This window comes from Struthio camelus, chromosome 3 (assembly GCF_040807025.1).
Source record: "Struthio camelus isolate bStrCam1 chromosome 3, bStrCam1.hap1, whole genome shotgun sequence".
Lineage (NCBI taxonomy): Eukaryota > Metazoa > Chordata > Aves > Struthioniformes > Struthionidae > Struthio > Struthio camelus.
Window position 1 is genome coordinate 127,011,260 of NC_090944.1, and position 11,280 is coordinate 127,022,539.

General features: G+C 43.5%; 1 non-coding gene across 1 annotated transcript; it reads right to left on the reverse strand.

Moving 5' to 3' along the window:
• Positions 1–314: 314 nt before the first annotated feature.
• Positions 315–387, reverse strand: TRNAT-UGU (transfer RNA threonine (anticodon UGU)). Its single transcript has one exon. It is a non-coding gene; the product is annotated as a tRNA-Thr (tRNA).
• Positions 388–11,280: the final 10,893 nt, after the last annotated feature.

Sequence of the window (11,280 nt, forward strand, 5' to 3'; positions counted from 1 at the left end):
CAACCGACTTCCTCTGCACGGAAGGCTGCAAATAAAAGGTGAGGGGTGAAGGGCAGCGCACGGCCGAGGGCCTGCGCTGAGGGAGCGATACGCGCCCACCGCGGTCCCGTCAGCTCCCAACGGCTGGCGGCCCCGCCCCAACGGCCGCCAAGGGCCGCGCGTGCGCGGAGGCGGCTCGCGGCGCACTGCCGGCCGTGAGGCGCCCGGGCGACGCAGCGTGGGCCCACGGGGCCGCCCCGGAGGAAACGGGGCGGGGACGGCTGAGGAAGAAAACTCCCCAGCTTGGCCCAGGGGGAAAAATGAAAAAGCGGAGGAGGCCCCAGCGAGGATCGAACTCGCGACCCCTGGTTTACAAGACCAGTGCTCTAACCACTGAGCTATGGAGCCACCTATCACTTCCAGCCCTGCTGACGGGTGCTGTGCGCCAGGAGCCGCCCCCGCCGGCCGCCAACGGCTTGGTGCGGGGGGCTGCTGCCGCCCCCCCGTCGGCTTGGGGACCCCGCCACGCTCTTCCTCTGGGTTTAATTTCACCCAAAGTTCAATTTCCCTCGCGACGAAGGGGCCCTCTGCCGCCTCTGTGACTGCCCCCGGGCTCTTCCCCACCTGGAAAACATCTAGCCCAGAGCTAGAAAAACTGCAGGCCGGCTCAGGCCTGCTGTCTCTCAGGACTCCCTCAGGCTGCTTTCTCCCTTGTACCCCCTCTGCCCTGCTCCCAATCCTTTGTGTTTTCCCTGGATCCCCTTCCTTCCTTCACCTGGAAGAAGGACCCGTGCCTGAGGCGAGTGCCAGTCCCTGCCCCGGTGAGCAGCGAGCTCGCTTGCCCTCAGGGCGTCCCCCGGGGGCGGCCAGGTGAGTCCCACCTGTCTGCGCCTATGCTGACTGCGTGCTTAGACTGTGAGCAGAACGTGCCTATAATTAAATATGCCGTTGTAATGCACGGCGTTTCAGTGACAAATTCAGTCTTGCGAAGGGGATTTCCTCAAGGATTGCTTCAGTATTCTTCACTTCAGTCCCTCAACTGCCTGGTTTCATAATCTGCTGTGAAGAAGCTAGTAGTGTCTCCCCCCTGGTGGGAGCTGATGGTAGATGTTGGGAGAGCTGCACAAAGTACAGTTTTGTGCAAAGTGAAACCTCTTAAAAAAAAATGCAATTTAGAAATTATAATCAACTTGGTGTTGTAAATCTCAGGTTTTGTGCAGCTTGATGGTATGGAAAAACTGTGGTTTAATTTTCTTGTAGATAAACCACAAAACTCGGTTGATTAGGATATGAACCCTACTGCAAGATAGGCATTGTGTAGCCTTATTTTTTCTTTTCATTTGGACAGAACAATGAAGTTTGAAGCTGCTGAAGATTTTTCCCTTCCTTGCATGAGAAAGCCAGTCTTTCACATTCAGCTCTCGTCCGTGAAAGTTTGTGTAGAAGTGAAAAGGTAAGCTGTGAAGAAGAAATTGAGAGACACTGCTCTGGAATCATATCCTGTGCTGTGCTCTTTCAGTAAATTTGAGCAGTTCTGTTGAACATTGAAATCACATTCTAGAAGAGCATACATGATTCGCTGGATGCCAGCCTTAAACAGAACGTGACCAAAAAGAGAGCTCCTTGAAATGAGAATGGACAGAAAGAGCTGCATTAAGGAATTACAGACCTTTCATCCATTCCACGCTCCACAATCATGAATTAGGTCAATCACGAACTACGTCAGTCTTTTCTTATTTTTTTTCTCCTTACACCTTTGCTTTAAATGTTTATGATCTCTGTAGACAGACAAAACCAGTTCTGGTGAACTCAATCTTTTTGTTTGTATAAGACATTAAAATTACTTTAAAATTTCTGCTTCTGACTGCTGGTGTGGCAGCTGATAAATTTGTGAAGTTTCACATTTCTCTGATTGTTGGGTTTTTTTTTTTCCCCCCCTTCCCTTTGAGAATGGTGACTCTTTAGAGATGGTGAAGCCCTTCTGGAAAGGGCTAAAATGTCAGAACTGTCCTGTATCTTTCCTAGAGTAAGACAAATCTACTTTAACCAGTCTAGCAGTGCTGAGCCTCAGGGTGAGATGAATTCTGAGAACAGAAGCTCAGAATCAATCTGTCTGTGGTGGTAGGGCCACTTGTCACCTTCAGTTTTACACTTAGTTGCAAAGTCTGTAACTCTGCTGTAGTTGCCCTCTTCCAGGTTTCTTTTACTGTCCACTTAGTGCTTACTATGAGATGGCTTCAAATGCTGTGTAGCAGACAGTGACAGTCTGTCAGACATGCTATGTGGGATTCAAGACATGTGATGTAGATGATATCCTATCAGTAAGTCCTCAGTTCCATTAGAAAGGGAAGCTAAAGGAAATGATACGTTTCTAGGTTGCAGTTCGTCTTATCTGAAGGCGGACCTCTAAAATAGCTTGGCTGAATCGTGGTCTAGAAATGCTCGTTTCTCAGCTGACTGCAGAGAGAGTCTATGCTGAAAACATTGTCGGTGAGACAGATCTTACTGATCATGACAGATTTGTTACCAACAGAATTCTGCTCGTGGCCCACGTAATCAGACAGATAGTCCCCATCAAATGTGGCTGCGAATGGACATAGCAATTGTTTTAACAGGCACAGCAGCACTACACAGCTCCTGTCTGCGAGCTACTAATGCTCTTGACCTATCCATCCTCTCAGGCCATGTCTGTGCAGAATAAGCTTTAGTGTATATTAGGACCCTTCTGATTTAAAGTTTAAACTAAAATAGCCGGAAAATTCTCCGTGATAAAATGTTGCAAAAAATTTTAGTATTTACATAATTTTCTATGTACCCACTGGGACCCGTTAGGACTACGCCAAGAGAGTTTTTAGAAAGATAGCAAGATAAACTCTATGTCCAAAAAAAAAAAAGATTTTAATTATATTTCTGCAACGAAATGCAAAGATTTAGAAATTTAAGCGTTTAGGCCAATAATACACCTGCCTTGTCTTCAGTCTGATGTTATTACTGTCAAAAGCCACTAGATGGAACCTAAGCACTGCCAGAAAGGAAAAGGAAAATACTGATCTCTTAACAGACTTTAAATGCTAAAAAGGGTGAATTTTTAGTGCACAGCTTAAAAAAAAAATCTATAGGACAATTCACCTTTAAAGATGTGCCCCAGACGTGAAAAGATCTACCTTTATGTATGCTCCATAAAATTTCTGCTGAGTAGGATTGGGAGTAGGATTAAATTTATTGCAAGGGGAACACGCAACTTATTAGGGCTTTCCCAAGCATTCTGCCTTTTCATCTTGTTCAGTGAATTAGTACTGATAAAAATGGAAGGCTAATGACAGCTGTTTAGTGAAGAGCATCGTGAAAGCAAGCAGACAGGCTCTTTGCAAACTGCCCAGCTGGCATAACACATTTGGCTTTCTCTTTCATACAGAAAAATTTTGTAACGAAGAGCCTCTCCCAAGGTGAAAGGGAATACGTAAAGTTATTGGAAGCAGCATACAGAAAAGTTTCCCCTTCCTGAGGACAGCTATTAAGAAGGAGCAGGATATGAAAGATGTGTCCTAGACTTTTTTTTACTCCAAGGGTAAGCACTGAGCTAGAAAATATGATGGCTGGTGTGATGTCAGATGTAATCTTGCCCTCAGTCTGGACCAAGGCTAGTATTAAAAAATAAATTAGTTGTTCCTGATTAGCTCCCTGCATGTCCTTACAAGCGTTCAGAGCAAATGTGTTTAACTGTGTAAAGCTGGTGTCAGCTGCAGGTGTCAACCATGTTACTGTGAATTTATATCCATCTCATTGCTAAGAGCAGTGTGCTGATCTCATGCCTATTCCGTATGATCTTGTTGCCATATCTTGTATTCAAACGCTAACAAGAGAAGTAAACCAGAGGAGTGACTCTTCGTACAGCTGGCTCCTGAATTATCCCTGGAAATTCTATTGTGCTACAGTAGATTCTTTTCTGAACTTCTTTACCTGGCTGTCCATGAGCTCCCTGCTGAATTTGTTTTTACTGCTATTTTGCAGGCTTCATTTCTTTGTTCCACCAACCAGCTACCAGCTTTGGGCTGCAGTGGTAAGAAAAAAATAGCGGCGGCAGTTTTCTCTGCAAACGTGGTGTGCCTCGTAACAGGTTGTTGTCGCTTACCTACCTTTGTCCTCTTCACAGCTGATTCTCTGTGTCCTAAGGGCAGTCTAGTATACCAGGGTTTATCTCAGCACGCATACAGATCAGCAGAACTGGCTTGCTTGCCTTTCTTTGTTAAACTCTGTGAGAAAGGACTTGTAGCACAGCTCTTGTCCTTTTATGAAGCTGGATGTTTTGAGGATTTTAGTTCTGTTTGATAGATTTGGAAATATTATTTCCTTTCTTAAAGGAACCCTATAGTAACCTAAAGGTGTCTGTATGTTTGATATATGCATTTTAACTGTCAAGTTCTGGTGGACACTTTGTCTTGTACAAACACAAGGCGTTTTGAGCAAAAAGCCACCAGTTTGGGTGGACTTTGGAGCTGGTCCCTGGGGTATTTTGAGCACTGAAAGATCTGAACGTGTGATTGAGTCCTGGCTTCTCTTCGACATGTGAAATTTTCAAGTCCTGTTTGATCAAGAAGTGCCTGAGGAAGTGTCCTGTTGTTTGGTGGTTTTGACTCAGTCCTCTTTGAAAGACAGTGTTCTTTAAATTACACAGGAGTGATCCGTTTGTCCTTGACACATGGAGGACAACACAAAACTCTGACCTAAAACTAGATAAAAATCAGCAAAAATAAACTTCCATGTTTTTTCCACTAACAGTTGCTGTTTGCTACAGGGGCTGGATAATGTGCCACAAAGGCTATGTACAGGTTTGAGCTTGTGCGCTGTTTGCATCCTGGCATGAGATCATTGGGTGCACCCCTTCTCTAATACCTTGTTTTCCATAGGATAGAAGTTTAGCTGTCAGTGAAAACTTGTGTGGATTTTGTTTCCTTAGGATGTGGTTAGAGAGCCAGGCCTCATATTTGAGATGCCTGTAACCAGTGCATAAATTCAAGGGTTTTTGAGAGCTGCGATACTGTGTATCGCAGTAGCCCATATCTTCTTCTTTGCTTTTATTATTCGTGATTTAAATAACATTAGCCTGAGATTCATTTCATGCAGGAATTTCTCACCTACTGATTTGTGGCACTTTGTTGCTTGAGTGCTGATATTTTTGTTTTCAACCCAAAATGAAACTGAGAACAGGGCTGTCAGGTGAGGACATTCATATCTCCAACAGCTATGGTCAATGAGCCAAGCTTGTGCAAACCCATTGCTTAATCAGCTGGGGGGAATTGGCACATCTTGTTTGCCTGAGTCAGCTACCTAAAGGATTTTCTATTAGCTAAAAGTTTGCCTGAATCATTGGGCTGCCTGGTGCAGTAAGCATGTGCTGACATCCTGCCTGCTGTAATTAAAGAGACAAGGATGTGCTTTTAAAAAAAAAAAAAAAAAGAGAGAGAGAGAGACAGCAGTGCACTGCTGGGCTAAGGATAATCTTTTTTTTTCCCCCAGTTTTGTTAATATTTTAATAATATCGCTTGACTTATCTCTGTTTTTTCTTAATGGCAAGACCATTAGCCGTGACTGTGCATGATGTATGTAGCTATATTTTGGGCATGTTTAGTTCTGGAGACACTTCAGTTCTTTATGATCACAGGACAATAATGTTATGCAAAACAGTTCTTCAGCAATGTAAAAACAGGGCCTGTTAAAGTGAAGTGTGGAGGATGAGGGCAATCCACCAGAAGGAACTGTTCAATAGTGAGGACTGTCAGCTTGGGCACAGGTGAATGAAGTTCAATTTACTGCAGTTCTGCAGACATCAGGTGAGTCTTTAGGTTGATCAGATCCCTGCCAAGATTCCTCACCTGCACGATAGGGATAATAGTATATCCCCAGTGTCAAGGAGATGAGATATGTTCAAAGACAGTTGTGAGCTGCTTGAGCATTGCAGTACTGGGGCCTTAGCTTGATAAATGGAAGTTGCAATGTACATGCACTGTGCAGTTATTGTATGTTAATGAAAGTTTCTGCCACTGATAAACTCAACAAATCCACTTATTTAATCCGTTGGGGGCAAAAGGCAGTTAAACCAGCTGTATCTACTGATGTATTTGAGAACTTTAAAATTACGCTTATAAGCTTAATTTCATTAGATAGCTCTGAGTTCCCATGGAAATAAAATACCTTTCCTGACATATAAAAAGCAGGTTAAGTCCTCCAGAGCGTGATTCTCTCTGTTTATGTCTCCTTTCTAAAAGGAAACCTGTTCATGAAGTCTGATTCCCAGTGCTGATAAGATGCTAAGTTACTTAGAATAACAGTGTTCTTGTAGCTTTGATGGCCCAAGGATATGAGGCAAAGTTTTTCTATCTCCACTGATATAGCTAGAACAAAATAGGTCCAACAGAAGGCCAAGAATTTTTTTTTCCTTCTGTATCATTTGGTCTTGTATAAGCTGTTAAATTTTTCTACTCTGAGCTATTAACAAAAATGTTTAACCTTAAAACTTTTTTTTTTAATTCAATGGGGAATATTCTGATGATATTTTTAATTGCTTCTTTCCTACTGAGAGCTGAAAATCAAAATGGTCTTGTGATCGTGATGGTCACTTGGGAGACATGACTCTTATGCGGAAATTATCTGCAGATTTCAGTTTGCCTCAGTATGACTAATATATTTGTCTATGTCTTGGCTGAAAAGATAGTTTAAACAATGAACGCAAACAGGTGGCAGATAACAGTGTGTGTGAATGCCCAAAATTGAACTTTTGAACTTTCAAGCAGAAGCCTGTTACTTGCTAGCTACAACTGGTACAGGCTGGTTGTAAATTTTGATAACACCTGGACTAAAAAGAAGTGGCAAGTCTCAAATCCTCCAATTAATGTCCTGAATACTCCAGTTAATAAAGAAGATATGGAAAACAATCACCAATTAGGAGGCTGATCATGTGTTGTGCTTTTGCACCCTAGACTATTTAGGTTGGGAAAACCAGAGGTTTGGGGTACTGGAAGGAAGAGGAGGCCCAAAAGAAGACTTCCCTAAAGGAAGTGTTTTTGGAAAGAAAAAGGGGGCCTAGAAAGAAAAGGGTGAAGATCTCTACTGGAGGAAAGATTCTGGAAGTGGAGGAAGATCATGGAGATGAGGGAACTGCATAGTGACGAATTCTGGGGGATGCCCGGGAATCTTGGCTAGTAATGCCTGAACATGAACTGGCACAACTTTTTACCTGACTTACCTGGACCAGCAGTGAACTCCTTGCCAGGAAAGGAAACTGAGACACAATGAATGTAGCACAATGTGGGGAGTGAGTGATTTTGTGAGATAATCAGGTAGGGTAAGAAATCTAATTTTGTTGCTTGTTAAATAAGCCCTAGTATCCAGATTCACTATGGATTGCCGTTTATTCTGTTCTACCCGTGACACTCTGCTACGCTACATCTATAGTGGGAAATATGTGGACCACTGTCAGGCAATGAGAAGTAATTCTGTTTATTGAACTTGAGAAGTGTCATTCTGTATTGGCATCTTTTTTGTCATTGCAATGTTTTTAAGAAATAAATCAATACAGTAAATTTTAATGCCTGGGCAATGTGATTGACAGTCCACAGGGGAACAAGCCTCTATTTTTCAAATAGTTACTATATAGGACAACTTTGATACAGGCATTCCCATACTATAATTATGTCTCAGTGACAGCCCAGCAAACTTTGTGGAGTTTGCTTCCTGTTAGGACTATTAACAAGGTGTTACCTGGAGCAAACAGTGGTCCTTGTGCTGTAGGCCTTTCTTCTCAGATTGAGACAAGACATAGAGGGCTTTTTGGATACCACAGCCATTCATTACTGCTCATCTGGAAGGAATTCAAATTGAAAACCTAGAGAAGAGGGAAAGCAAGAGAATGTATTCAAGTAGCTTCTTTAAACTATTTCAATTTTAAGGTTAGGACTCTATTTGGAAAAATGTTGAGGATCTTTGGGACTGCAAGATTGTACCCTGAAGTATGAAGAAAACCCCAACTCTTTTGTACTCGTGCAGTTTTCCTAGCAACCTGGTATTTTTTTAAATCAAGCCATAACAAGTGAGAAGTGCGGTCTGCTCTGCCTGCTGAATGGAAATACATTTAGATATTTATCTGTACCTAAGCATGTCAGTAAGGCTGAAGCCAGAGCCAAGCTGAGTTATACTGGAATTTATCAGAGGACCAGGATTCATTAAGTTAAAATACACAAGATCAGTGGGAAGCTGGGAATAGCCTTGACAGTTTAATGCTTCCTTGGCTTAGCTTCAATGAAGTTTGATCTGCCATTGCCTCTGTTTTACCATGGAGTATTTCTCACAGAGGGGAAGTTTCTTTGGAATCACCTTTTTCAAACAGACAAGGGGAAGTGCTAAGGACTGATACTTAATGCTAGGATAAAGTAATCACAACCAGTTTTATGAGAGTTGCTAATTAGAATTAGATGCAGATGAGAACCACCCCTAGATTCTATGCAGGACTGAATGCTGAAGTGTAACTTACTGTTGGCGATCACACCTCAGAAATTTTGGCCTTTGAAGATTGCAGTGAAATAGGTTGCTGTTGCAGATGATTAGTATTGCTTAAAAATAACTTGCAGCACATTGATCTGTAGACTTTAAAATGCTTACAGAATGGATAGGCCACATATTTCCCTCTAAAAACAGAAATGGAGGCATGTAGAAGTTCACTGGATTACCTACATTTTTTGCTGTCAGCTAATCAGCAAGGGAATCCAAGAATCTTTGATTATGCTTGCTCGTTTGCTTCACGTATGACTGAAGAAACAGAAGCCCTGTTATAGAGGTTATTTTTTCAGCATCTCCCATTGGCTGGGATTGCGTCTTAATGTTTTGAATGGTCAATGATTATAGTCATTGGTGGCTGCAGAGAGCAAAATCAATCTGAGAATGACAGGTAGAGATGACTGTGGAGACTGAGAGGTATTGATGTTGATATCAGTTGTTGCAGACGGATAGGAAAATCTACGTGAGACCGAAAGCAATAGATAGGTGTGGAGATGGAGAGGTATCGATAGGGGTGGATACCGAGTGGTATGGGTTTTGAGAGAGGTATCGATGCCTGTGGATAGGGATCAAGATCCGTGGATGTTGTTGTGAGGCAACATGTATGGCAATTGATACTCCTTGGGGCGTCTCGATGTTGTAAACGGTCAATGTTGATAGTCATCAGTGGCTGCAGAGAGCTGAATCTATCTGAGTGCAAAAAGGTAGAGGTGACTGTGGAGTGGAGAGATATCACTGGCTCTTGATAGGGGTTGTAGGGGTTGATATCAATAGGTATCAACATCGATGCCTATAGCTGTGTTTGGAAATGGGCAGGCATCAATGGCCCTCAATATCGAGAGGTATTGATGTCGATATTGGTCAATGCCGATGCATAGGGAAATAAGCGCGAGACTGAAAGGGATAGATGGGTGTGGAGATGGAGAGGTATCGATGTGTATCAATAGGGATGGATACAGGGCGGTATGGGTCTTGAGAGAGGTATCCATGCCTATGGATAGGGGTGGATATTTGTGGATGTGGTTGTGAGGCGACACATATGGCAATTGATACCCCTTGGGGCGTCTTGGTGTTGTGAACGGTCAATTTTGATAGTCATCAGTGGTTGCGGAGAGCTGAATCTGTCCAAGTGCAAGAAGGTAGCGATGGCTGTGGAGATGGAGAGGTATTGCTGGCTCTCGATAGGGATCGATATCAGTAATAATCAATGCCTATTGATATTGATGCCTATGGCTGTGTTTGGGAATGGCCAGGCATCGATGGCCCTCGATATGGAGAGATATCGATGTCGATATGAGTCGATGCCGACAGATAGGAAAATTGGTGTGAGACTGAAAGCGATAGTTGCATGCGGAGATGGAGAAGTCTCGATGCATATCGATGATGGTCAATACTAAGAGATATGATGCTTGAGAGTTTATTGATGCCTATGGATAGAGATAGATATCTGTGGATGTTGTTGTGAGGTGACATATGGCAATTGATACTCCTCGTGATGTCTCGATGTGGTGAATGGTCAGTGTTGATAGTCATTGGTGGCTATGGAGAGCGGAATCAATCTGAGTGCAAAAAAGTAGAGGTGGCTGTGGAGATGGAGAGATATCGATGACTGTCGATAGGGATTGATATCGATGCCTATGACTGTGTTTGGAAAAGGGCAGGCATTGATGGCCCTTGATATGCAGCAGCAATCAATGTTGATATTTGTTGATGCTCACAGATAGGAAAATTGGCGTGAGACTGAAAAGCAATAGATGCATGTGGAGATGGAGAGGTATCAATAGCAATTGATACTGAGTGGTATGGTTCGTGAGAGGTGGAGAGGTATTGATAGCGATGGATACCGAGTGGTATGGCTCTTGAGAGAGGTATTGATGCCCGTCGATACGGATCGCCGTCCACAGATGATGTTGTGAAGTGATCGATGTGGAAATCAATCATCCTCAAGGCATCTTGATCTGGTGAACGGTCAATGTGAGGAACTGATGATGATATCAGTGGCTGTCAACCAAGGACAAACTGGTGCTGAGCTCGAAAGCGATGGCTGTGTGTGGAGATGGAGAGGTATGGTGTGACGCACCAGTAGAGGGGCGTCCGGGATTCTTTCGTATTCTGGGATTAGTTGCACTGAACTCGAGAGATCATTCTTTGTCAGATGTAAGAATTTATTAGATCTAAGCGGTTCTGCACATATGACGGATACTGGACAACACTAAACCATCAACAACAGACAATCTACAAGTATAACAAAGCTAAGAAGTATAGTAAGGAATCAAAAACACACACATATCAGAGCTCTACGGTTAAGCCACGGAAGCACAGTACAATGACTGCTCTCGGATGCACGGTATAATGACCGCTCTCGCCCTTTCCTTGTCCTTTTGGGCCACCCCTCCGGTATAGTTTTCCCTGGATTGTTCTCACCACGCTCGAGCTGCGCCAAGAGGATTCAGGTTCTCTCTGGCAGTTGGCATCAGGGGCGTCCCTGCTGATGGGTGGGTTGTCGGGTCCGCAGGCCAGCTGACGGTGAGTCCGAGTCCACACCGAGGTATGTGGCTTACTGTCTTTTATCCTTCCCGGGCTTAGTTCATTAATCAGTGCCAGACCATAGCTGGACAATGGAACAGATGGTCTTAGGTGATAACAGTATGGATGCCGACAGGATGGTCAACAGGATGCTTATCAGTACATTCAGCAGCTATCAGTGCGCATGTTTAACAGTTGCACGTTTAACAGCTATCAGTGCGCACA